Source organism: Diaphorina citri, unplaced genomic scaffold (genome assembly GCF_000475195.1).
Source record: "Diaphorina citri unplaced genomic scaffold, Diaci psyllid genome assembly version 1.1 scaffold396, whole genome shotgun sequence".
NCBI lineage: Eukaryota > Metazoa > Arthropoda > Insecta > Hemiptera > Psyllidae > Diaphorina > Diaphorina citri.
The window spans coordinates 136,361-147,431 of NW_007377831.1; the positions used below are offsets into that span (position 1 = coordinate 136,361).

General features: G+C 40.0%; 1 non-coding gene across 1 annotated transcript; it reads right to left on the minus strand.

The window, feature by feature from the left end:
• Positions 1–9,177: 9,177 nt before the first annotated feature.
• Positions 9,178–9,251, minus strand: Trnan-guu. Its single transcript has one exon. It is a non-coding gene; the product is annotated as a tRNA-Asn (tRNA).
• Positions 9,252–11,071: the final 1,820 nt, after the last annotated feature.

The window sequence follows — 11,071 nt, forward strand, 5'->3', positions numbered from 1 at the left end:
ATGCTTGAAAAAACCCTCATTTAAAATAAAGTCTTATTAGGAGAGTGATAAGCCTAATGTTATGCAACATAGGGGGCAGGTTTATCTAATATCTACCTACCATACTCTGTTTATTACCATCTGATATCTTCCATAGCTGTTACTAAATAGTCATTTAATACCTAATACTGTTTGCTGTTAGACTCCAAATGATTCACAATGAATGCCTAGTATGACTACTTTCTTCTCTTCCTCCTCCACTTCTCCTCCTCCTGCTTCTTCTTCGTCTCCTCCTTTTCCCCTTCCTTGTCCTCCTCCTTCTTCTTCGTCTTCTCCTCCTCCTCTTCCTCCTTCTGTTTTAGCTCTTCATTTTCACGTATAGGGATACCTTTGAACTTTGTCCCTTGATGACCTCTTCTGTGAAAGGTGGCCACTATGTAGTTATTGTAGTTACCTCGAAAGGTAACTCTGCCAATGGGTGTCCTGAGGAAGAGGTGGAGGAGGAGGAAGGGAAAGAAAAGTGATCGATTTTTCAAGACCTATATTTGTAAAAACCGTGTTGGTTTAACCTTCAATCGTTCAATAAAATTTAATAATTTAAGACGTTTCGAGGGACAGGAGGGAACTGTAACTGCTAGGTCTTATTGGCCTTCAGCTGTCCATAACCCTTGGGACCACACAGGAAGAATATCAAGAAAGAGTACAGAAGATAAAGGGGGGAGGAAGGTGAAGGTGAAAGAGAAGGGGAGAAGAAAGAGAACGAGGAGAAAAAAGAAGAAGTAGAAAGTAAAGAGAAAAAGGAGGGGGAGAAATGGAAAAGGATAAGAAATAAAAGGACGAGAAGAGGAGAAATAAGGGAAGAAGAGGGAGAAAGAGGAGGAGGAGAAGGAGGAGGAGGAGGGGAAGGAGGAAGAGGAGGAGGAGGGGAAAAATTGGGAGAGGTAAAGTTCGAAGGTTGGCCAATAAGTACAAAGTGGGGTAATTTCATATTTATTGGTTACCTATATAGGGTTTCATAATAAGATTAATAAGGTACCTGAGGTTTTTCAGATCACTTGAGCTTTTTGATCTGCATTTTTTTCAAGTGCCTCGGTACTTCAAATAATTACGGTTCATATTTTTTATTTATATTTTTTCATATTTCCCCCCGTTTTTTCATGATGTAAATAGATGTTTGCCGTTACTATTACACGTTTTTTATGTATTTTTTTTAATTATTAGATAGGTATTATTATTATTTTTCAGATGACCAGTTAGAAACCTACACGGATAATATTATACTCGTAGTGTGATAGAGATTATTTTAAGTGGGACTGATAAAACCCGGGTATATTAGTACTCGAAATGTTTGGGGTAAAATCCGGGTACCCAATTAGCGGGGTCAATCGGTAACCGCCATTTTAAGCGTATTCTAAACAGTAAACATTTTGACAAAAATCTTTATGCATGCGAGTACGTAATGTTTTTAATTGCATGACTTACAGTATTATTAGTGGAGATGTCAAAATTCTCATTAGCTTATTTTTGTACGTTTTAGGTATTGCCGTAGACGTGATGGTTCGTCCCTTGTGGTTTAAAGTCGGCCCGGACGTGGCGACCGACGCTGGATGGCTGGGGAAGACTTGGAGAACAAAACGACAGTATTAGTGGAGATGTCAAAAGTGCTAGATTTCCATTGTGCTCTGACTCTCTGATTGGCTCAAAAGTTTAAAAACAACGAATCAGATTGCTCGATCCTAGAGTTACGTTGAATTTCACCAATTGTTCTTCAGTCTTTAGAAGGCCTGTTAAGCTAAAATGCTATTAAGTTCCATTATTTTGCTTTGTGTAGGATTAACAGGTCTGTTAACCAAACAGCCTGTTAGAGGCTAAAGACAAGGTTAGTCAAACCATCCTTAAACTTTGTTTAATTTCTGATTGTGGTTCCGCTCATAACATTAACACTGACCTGATTCCCAAAATGTTCTATGCAGATGCTTCTCCTTTTCTTCTGTTTTCCAGGAAAAAACAAAATCCCACTCCTTATACTATATCCTTACGTAAGCGACGCTGCTGATGCAAATTCTTATGCAAAACAGAAAGTAAGTTATACGCGCCAGTTACCTACCTGGATCCTGGATGGTGATAAAACATTTTGCGAATATTCAATGTAAGCCACCCTTCTCCCAGTCTCCCCTCCAAGGGAGAGGGGAGGAGAAGAAGAAGGAGGTGGAGGAAAAGTAGAAGGAGGAGGAGAAGTAGGAGAAGGAAGAAGAGAAGAAGAAGAAGAAGAAGAAGAAGAGGAGGAGGAGCAGAAAGAGGAGGAGTAGGAGAATGAAAAGAAGGAGGGGGAGAAAGAGGAGGAGGTGGAGGAGAAGTAGAAGGAAGAGGAGAAGTAGGAGAAGGAAGAGGAGGAGAAGAAGAAGAGGAGGAGGAGCAGAAAGAGGAGGAGTAGGAGAATGAGAAGAAGGAGGGAGAGAAAGAGGAGGAGAAGAAGAAGGAGGTGGAGGAGGAGAAGAAGAAGAGGAGGAGGAGGAGCAGAAAGAGGAGGAGTAGGAGAATGAGAAGAAGGAGGGAGAGAAAGAGGAGGAAGAGGAGGAGAAGAAGAAGGAGGTGGAGGAGAAGTAGAGGGAGGAGGAGAAGTAGGAGAAGGAAGAGGAGAAGAAGAAGAAGAGGAGGAGGAGCAGAAAGAGGAGGAGTAGGAGAATGAGAAGAAGGAGGGAGAGAAAGAGAAGGAGAAGAAGAAGGAGGTGGAGGAGAAGTAGAGGGAGGAGGAGAAGTAGGAGAAGGAAGAGGAGAAGAAGAAGAACAAGAAGAAGAGGAGGAGCAGAAAGAGGAGGAGTAGGAGAATGAGAAGAAGGAGGGAGAGAAAGAGGAGGAAGAGGAGGAGAAAAGGAGAAAGAGGAGGAGGAGAAGAAGAAGAAGGGGTGGGAGTTGAAGAAGGAGCAGGACGAGAAGGAGGAGGAGGAAGAGAATAGAGAGTGTAAAATAACCGCGCTTTGGGACTACGAAGCATAAAAAACCCACCACCTCAATATGCAAGAAGAAAGGACAAGATGGAGAGGGGACGGTTTGGATTACCACAATGATTTGTGTTTTAATATAAATGTCAAAAAATATTATTCTCTTCGCTTTTTTTTTCAACTTTTTTTTGTTCTTCTTCTCAATTTCAGAGGTGTAGATGAGAATATGCTTGGAGGTTTATTTAATAATGAACATAGCTCAAGTAGAAGTGAATACCATTATAATGCAAAATACTATTTATATGTAAAGTTATAGGAACAGAGAGTTGAAAGTTTCTGACGAAAGAGAGACGGAAGACAGGATAGGAGAAAGTAGGGTTGGGACATCGAGACGAAAACATCGATGTTCAATACATCGATGTTTTTAAACTTCGATATATCGAGTATCCGATGTATCGTAAGAAGCAAAAACTCACGACTCATTTCAATCAAAATCAAAAACTTCAAATCTGTTGTGTTCGTACCTACTCAAAAATTTCTAAATTCGACTTCGTTTCTTATTTTGGCCCTTCTCTACATGAATAAAACTTTAATTGAGAAAAAAAAAGAGTCGCTTGAGCTCCCAATTATCCATCTTCGCCTGCTCTCAGTGTATTTTCAAAGTCTCTCCAGATTTGAGGGGAAAACATTGAGAATTCCAGATTATTTAGACTTTAGACATTTCAGACACGATGTTGGCATCTTGCCATCTTTACAACGAAGATACTTCTGAATGCTTCTTCATTTAGCCCCCCCCCCTTTTTGAGGTAGGTATCTATAGAGTAGATTTAATCCTAAGGGGGGGTATTTCCCCACCCCCAAATAATCTTTTGTTAATTATAATTTTAAAGTTATAGGTTAGATTATGTTCCTACCTTACCTTGATTACCTTGATGGACCCGTGGTCTCATCAATGGATGCATTTGAACATTGTGGGTATCACAGCATTGAAAGTTATTCGTTAACTTACTCATAATAAATAATAATAATAATAATAAGTTTATTCTTTCTTTACAATATTCTTTACATGATTAATCTTCAACATCCCTGTAAGTACTTCTGTACTTTTAGGGACCATAACTTCTTATTATTCTTGATTTAGTTCATTTTTCTAGTGACGTAGCTTCTTCTTTGGTTCATCTGGTTATTTTCAGCTCAACTTCTATATTTCATTACTTCTTAAATAAAAATCTTTAATACTCTTTTTCATATTTCTTTCGTTATCTAATTCTTTCATATCTTCGGGTAATTCATTCAATAATCTAGGTATTTGATATCACGCGGAATCGAATGGTGAAACTTTTAGAACTGTCCGACTTACAGTTGAGAAGTTGTGGGTTCGATACTCCCCTGTGTCAACAAATTTCTCTTTTATTTGTGAACCGTTACCAAATAAGCAAGTGAATAGTTGATCCCATGTGATTTTTCACGCCGAATCGAATGGTGAAACTTTTAGAACTGTCCGACTTACAGTTGAGAAGTTGTGGGTTCGATACTCCCCTGTGTCAACAAATTTCTCTTTTATTTGTGAACCGTTACCAAATAAGCAAGTGAATTGTTGATCCCATGTGATTTTTCACGCGGAATCGAATGGTGCTACTTTTAGTACTGTCTGACTTACGGTTGAGAAGTTGCGGGTTCGATACTTCCCTGTGTCAACAAATTTCCCTTTTATTCTTGAACCGTTACCAAATAAGCAAGTGAATAGTCAATCCCATGTGGTTTTTCACGCGGAATCGAATGGTGCTACTTTTAGTACTGTCTGACTTACGGTTGAGAAGTTGCGGGTTCGATACTTCCCTGTGTCAACAAATTTCCCTTTTATTCTTGAACCGTTACCAAATAAGCAAGTGAATAGTTAATCTCATGTGGTTTTTCACGCGGAATCGAATGGTGCTACTTTTAGAACTCTCTGACTTACAGTTGAGAAGTTTCGGGTTCGATACTCCCCTGTGTCAACAAATTTCCCTTTTATTTGTGAACCATTAACAAGTGAGCAAGTGAATAGTTGATCCCATAGGATTTTTCACGCCGAATCGAATGGTGAAACTTTTAGAACTGTCCGACTTATAGTTGAGAAGTTGCGGGTTCGATACTCCCCTGTGTCAACAAATTTCCCTTTTATTACATTTTTTTAACTTTCTATTTCTTTTCAAATACCTACGTATTCTGCAAATGTAATAGAAAGTCGTGTGATGTTCACACCAGATTTTTACGAGAAGATGAGGTGATCTCCTGGCAAGGTCGACTTGAGAGACTTATGATTTGCATCTTTGAATACTTTGCGATCCGCGATGGTATGATTTGGGCTTGTGTGATTTGCAATTTTACGCTCCTCCTATCATATTTTCTCTCTTACCTTTTGTTTTATTTCCTTTTCTTCTTCTTCTCCTAAATCCTCTTCTTCCTCTCTTAAATTCCACTTTTCTTCCCTTTTCGTGTCTTCCTTCTTCTTCTTTTCTCCTCCTTTCTCTCTTAACTCTCATTTATTTTCTCTTAGCTCTTCTCTTCTTCTTCCTCTCTTAAATTCCACTTTTCTTCTTCCTCTTTCTTGTCTTCCTTCTTCTCCTCCTTAACTCCCATTTATTTTCCCTCTTCTACTTTTCTCATCTCCTTTTCTACTCTTCTCTCTCCTCTCTCCCCGTTCCATCTTCATTTCTTGAGATCTACTAATAAGCAGTTAGGTACAGTACAGGTATAAGTAGAAATCTACAAAGCGGATAATCACCCATTCAGATATTAACCAAAGTAATTGTTGCTTAACCCTCATTTCGTGGAAAATGTTGAAAAGGTTGACGTACGTACGTACGTACGTATGTATGTACGTACTACAGGTTTAAATGGGAAAAAGTAGAATGTTGTGAACAAAATATCTCAAGAACGGTTTGTCGTAGAGAAATGAAATTTGGTGTGCTATCCCGGTATGGTCGAAGGACGCGACTGTAACAATTTGGTAAAAATCGGATAGTCACCCATCCTGATATTAACCAAAGTCATTGTTGCTTAACCCTTAATTCGTATAAACGGTAAGAGACATCGAAAATATTTGGTCATTCGGATGTGAATATTCTAATCAATGTGATTTTTCACGCATCGGGGTGCTACTTTTAGTACTGTCTGACTTACGGTTGAGAAGTTGCGGGTTCGATACTTCCCTGTGTCGACAAATTTCCCTTTTATTCGTGCCTCACTCCCTCTTATTAGTCTTCCTCCCTCTCCCTCCCTCCCTCTCTCTCTCTCTTTTTCTCTCTCTATCCCTTTCTCTCTCTAGTCTCTAATGGTCTTTCTCTCTCCTTAATTTTTAAGCTAAGTTAGGCTGAATACCTAGAAATGTTACATATTTTTATTTACAAGTAAGCTAAGTAAGTTAGGCTGAATAGAAATGTTATTTTTATTTACAAATGGACGAAGCGCTATCTTCCAATAAATTAGAAATTAAGCCAGCCTAGTTAGCTTAGTTGGTAGTGCGTCTGCCTTGTAAGCGCTAGGCCGCGGGTTCGATTCCCGCCCGGGGCGGATTTTATCCTGATGGGATAATGTTCGTTCTCGGAAACGGCTGGCTTTCTCCTATCCTGTCTTCCTTCTCTCTCCGATTTTGGGACTTTAGCAGTTACAGTTTAATCCATCAAAACTTTTATATATATAAAAAAAAACTACCACCAACTTCATTTGACGTCTGCCTTGTAAGCGCTAGGCGGCGGGTTCGATTCCCGCCCGGGGCGGATTTTATCCTGATGGGATAATGTTCGTTCTCGGAAACGGCTGGCTTTCTCCTATCCTGTCTTCCTTCTCTCTCCGATTTTGGGACTTTAGCAGTTACAGTTTAATCCATCAAAACTTTTATATATATAAAAAAAAACTACCACCAACTTCATTTGACGTCTGCCTTGTAAGCGCTAGGCGGCGGGTTCGATTCCCGCCCGGGGCGGATTTTATCCTGATGGGATAATGTTCGTTCTCGGAACGGCTGGCTTTCTCCTATCCTGTCTTCCTTCTCTCTCCGATTTCGGGACGATAAGACCCTAGAGTTACAGTTCCCTCTGTCAAACCTCTTAAAAAAAAAAAAAAAAAAAAAAAATAGAGAAGTGGTCAATGTAATCAAATTAAAATGTTCCTTCTGATATTATGTTGTTTCATAGGTACCACCTCCCTCCCAAATAAATGAGGAGGTTCAACAGACCTAAAGCACCGTTCAAACCGGTGGAAAATTGGTATAATACGTCGGTGAAACCGTCATAATAAATTGGTATATTGGTAATACCGGTATAATTTATTGGCTTGAGATGTAAAGGCAGTGTTTTCCGCCCGCCAGTACACTCGACCGTAAAACACCAGCCTTACTCACTTTACACCGCTTTTTCACTAGATCTTAGCCTTTTGCGTACAGAATCAATTTCACCAGAATCGCTCTTACGGTAGGATTCATGTCCCACATGAAACTCAAGCGTTGTTGTTACAGTCAGACGTAAACAAAACATTTTTTTCAAATACGGTAGGATTCATGTGAGACATGAAACCTCCGAAAAGCGATTTGTGGTAGGCTTCATGTCACACATGAAATTGTTCCCTCGCTTTTAATTTATTTTCTTTTTTTTCCTAGTTGAGATAGAAACATCTGGTTTTTTTTGTCTTCTTCGGAAATCTTCGGACTATAATTCCGAATGCTTTGGAATCATAATAAACAAACACCGGCTTTTCAGTCTGCATTTGAAAGGAGCAAAAGATACACAAGTTCCTAGGCACGTCCTACCGTAACGCCTCCTATCTGTAAAAATCAAGCCGACCGTAGCGAGTAAATCTGTAGCTTCATGCTGGACATGAATCCTACCGTATCGCCAGATTCAAGTTATATTTCTCCTACCATAATGGCGGAACCATGATTTCATGTGACACATGAATCTGTCCGCAAAAGGTTAAAATGTACAAACCTCTGTTGATGTTGTACAGAGAAATAGGAGATGCAGTAGTCACAGAAGATTTAAAGCCAGCAATTTAGCTACGTTTGACACACAATAATGGTTATGAAGTCATTTGATACATCTTTTCCCCAACAGGACATTGGAGGTTAAGCAACATGTCAATATCTGGATCATGGTCAATATCTGGACGGGAGGGCGGGGACTAGTTGACACATTTTCACAACCATCCCTCATATAATATCTGGAAGAGGGGAAAAGAAAGAAAGAGAGGGGGAAGGGGGGGCAATGAGGGAGATAGGAGAGAGAGAGAGAGAGAGAGAGAGAGAGGGAGAAGAAAGGAGGAGAGAGGGAGATGGAAAAGGGCGGGGGAGGGGAAATGGCCTAAAGATTTTTCCGCTTATCTAACTTTGTGAAAATAATACCCGATTTGTATCGTTTGATGACGAGTGTGGGAGGGAGGGGGTGCAATACCGTGCCGGTAGTTGAGACGTTCATGTCGTGCCGTTGGTTGGGGGGTTTATAGGGGTTGTTGAACCATGGCCCCTGTAAATATGGACCTGCATGCGGGCCCTTTTTCCGAGTGAGTTTTTCTACAGTTCATGGAAACTCTAGTGTTACATAAACCTACCCTGACTTCTGAAAAAAAAAAATAATAATAATAATAAAATAAATCAATCTCATTTATCATAAAGACCCAACGCCAGACTATTCAGAGACAAAACTTTCTAATAACTTTTTTTTTTCATTTTTCTTTTTAAGTGCCCCCCTCTCTTCCCTCCTCCTCCCCTTCCCTATCCCTCTTCCTTCACCTCTCATCCTCCCCTTCCTTTCCTCCTTCTTCCCCTCCTTCTCTCCCTCCTCCCCGTCCCCAGTAAAGTCCCGATTCTCTCGGTTTTGCTGCCCCCCCGGAAGATTTTTGCCTTGATAAATTATTAGAGAATTGAAAACTCTCCCCAGAACCTGATGGAGTGTGAATAAAACATGGGGGCGCATAAATATTCTTCTGACATTTTTTTTTTAAATCCTTTTCTTGACACACATTTTTTTATGCCACAAAAAAAAAAAAAAAAAAAAAAGGCGGTAATCTTTTCCATGGCCTCCTCTTCTTCTTCTTCTTTTGGTAAATAGAGTACGGACTTTACGTAAACGCATAATCGTTAAAAAATAAAATTGTTGAAATTGAAAAATAGCTTCCAGCCTCCATAGTAAAAATTTGGCCCTCTGATAAAAGAACCTTTTATTTCATAGGTACTTATGTAAGCTGTGTACTACGTCGAAAAAGAAAGAGAAAAAAAAATCGCCCCCGGGTGGATTTGAACCACCAACCTTTCGGTTAACAGCCGAACGCGCTAACCGATTGCGCCACGGAGGCTTGATGCACCTGTAAGGGATTACTAACTGTCTACTTTCCTCGGTACAATCAGAACTCAGAATTAGCAGATTAGTCGGTACCTCGGTAGGTAGGTATGTACTTATCTAAATACATAAGGTACATACGCAGCGTAGGTAGGTACATTTATAAACGGAATCATACATATCAGGTAGAGCGTATAGGTAAGTATTTGGTATGAACTACTCCGTGGCTGAGTGGGTATCACACTAGGCTTGTACGCCGGAGGTCCCGGGTTCAATTTCCGGCAGAGTTGATGTTTTTTCGGCTCAATGCTTGGGATACGTGGGTGCACTTAGCCTCGTGGGGACAATTGAGGAGCTGGGTGCAAAAAGGGCAATAAATAAAAATCATCAAACTGAGATACCTATTTAACTTTAAAGTTTTCAATTTTTCATCAAAATCCTTGAAAAGTATGTTTACAAAAAACGCTGTAACTCATCAAAAAAAAAAAAAGTTATCACTGCAGTTCAAACGCTGGAAGATAGAGCGTTCTATTCAAAAAACCGTTTTACGCAAAAAGGGCAAACAATCCATTTGGAGGGTGTTAGGGTGGGTAGGAGGAGGCTAGGGGTAGGTAGGAGGGGGCTTGGAGGGGTCCGTGTTATAATTATAGGTTCGGGCCAAAGCAGGGGCCAGTATGAAATGATTATAATCACATTATACCGTAGTATAGTATTGTTATTGTTGTATGGGATTATTGAATAAAAATATTTCCAAACAATATGACCACTGACCACGCGATGTTAAATAAAAACACGACAGGGTTTTCAATGCTGTTTGAAGTATGGGATTCAGTTCTTAAAATTAAGGATGAAAGGAAGAAATAAATAAAGAAAAATGCAAGAGGAAGTAAAAGAAGTTGTACAAAGCAAACTGCAATATCTATAGGTAGGCTTGCCAAACGTCCCGAATTGGCCGGGACAGTCCCGAATTTCAGGGGGTGTCCCGGCAACAATCCATATTTTTCCCTTTTTGCACCCAGCTCCTCAATTGAGTAGCGACCAGTCATTAGGTAGCATTTACAGAGACCAACAAACCCTTATTTAGCACCAACAAACCCTTTAACTTCGGGCCTTAGTTTCTTTTTTCTTTTAATACTCAAGTTTATTAATTTATGTCATTAATTCATAAACATTTGTTATTTTGTTTCCATTTCCAGCTTTCCTCCTTCGCTTTCAGTTCTTGATATTTATGTATGTCCTCAGTCAGAATTCACCGAGTTTAGCAAACACTTGTATTAATCATTAATCATTTGTAGACCTTTGCCTTGGTTAATAATGTGTTTCCTTTGTAGTTTTCCTTACTCGCTTTGAGTTAGGTACTCGTTAGTTAAACTGTTTACAACTTTCCTCAAAGGTCACCTGATTAATGTGACTCTCAAGGTCGAAAGGTCAGCTATAATATGGTTGATAGTTATAAACAGGGCCGTATTTGGGCGAGGGGGCCCAGGACCCCCCTCGAGCTCTATTTTTCTCCTTTACTGTACGTCAGACTCCGAAAAATTGGGGTCGATGGGGCCCGGCCACCCCTAAATAGAAGAATAATATTGGCCTAGTGAACTTTTTTTAGACTTAAAAGGTCCGTTCCCACTTGTAGTGAGTTTCATCCGTTTTTTTCACCCCCGAATATCCTGTAGGAAATGTAATTTTAAATGAGAGTGTTCCCACTACGCACTACGACAAGTTGGAACGGGCCTTTAGCCAGAATAAATAAGGTACCTGTGGAGGGTACTTTGTAACCGCTAGGTGGCTGGTTCAATTCCCACCCGGGGCGGATTTTAATCTAAACAGATAAGCTTC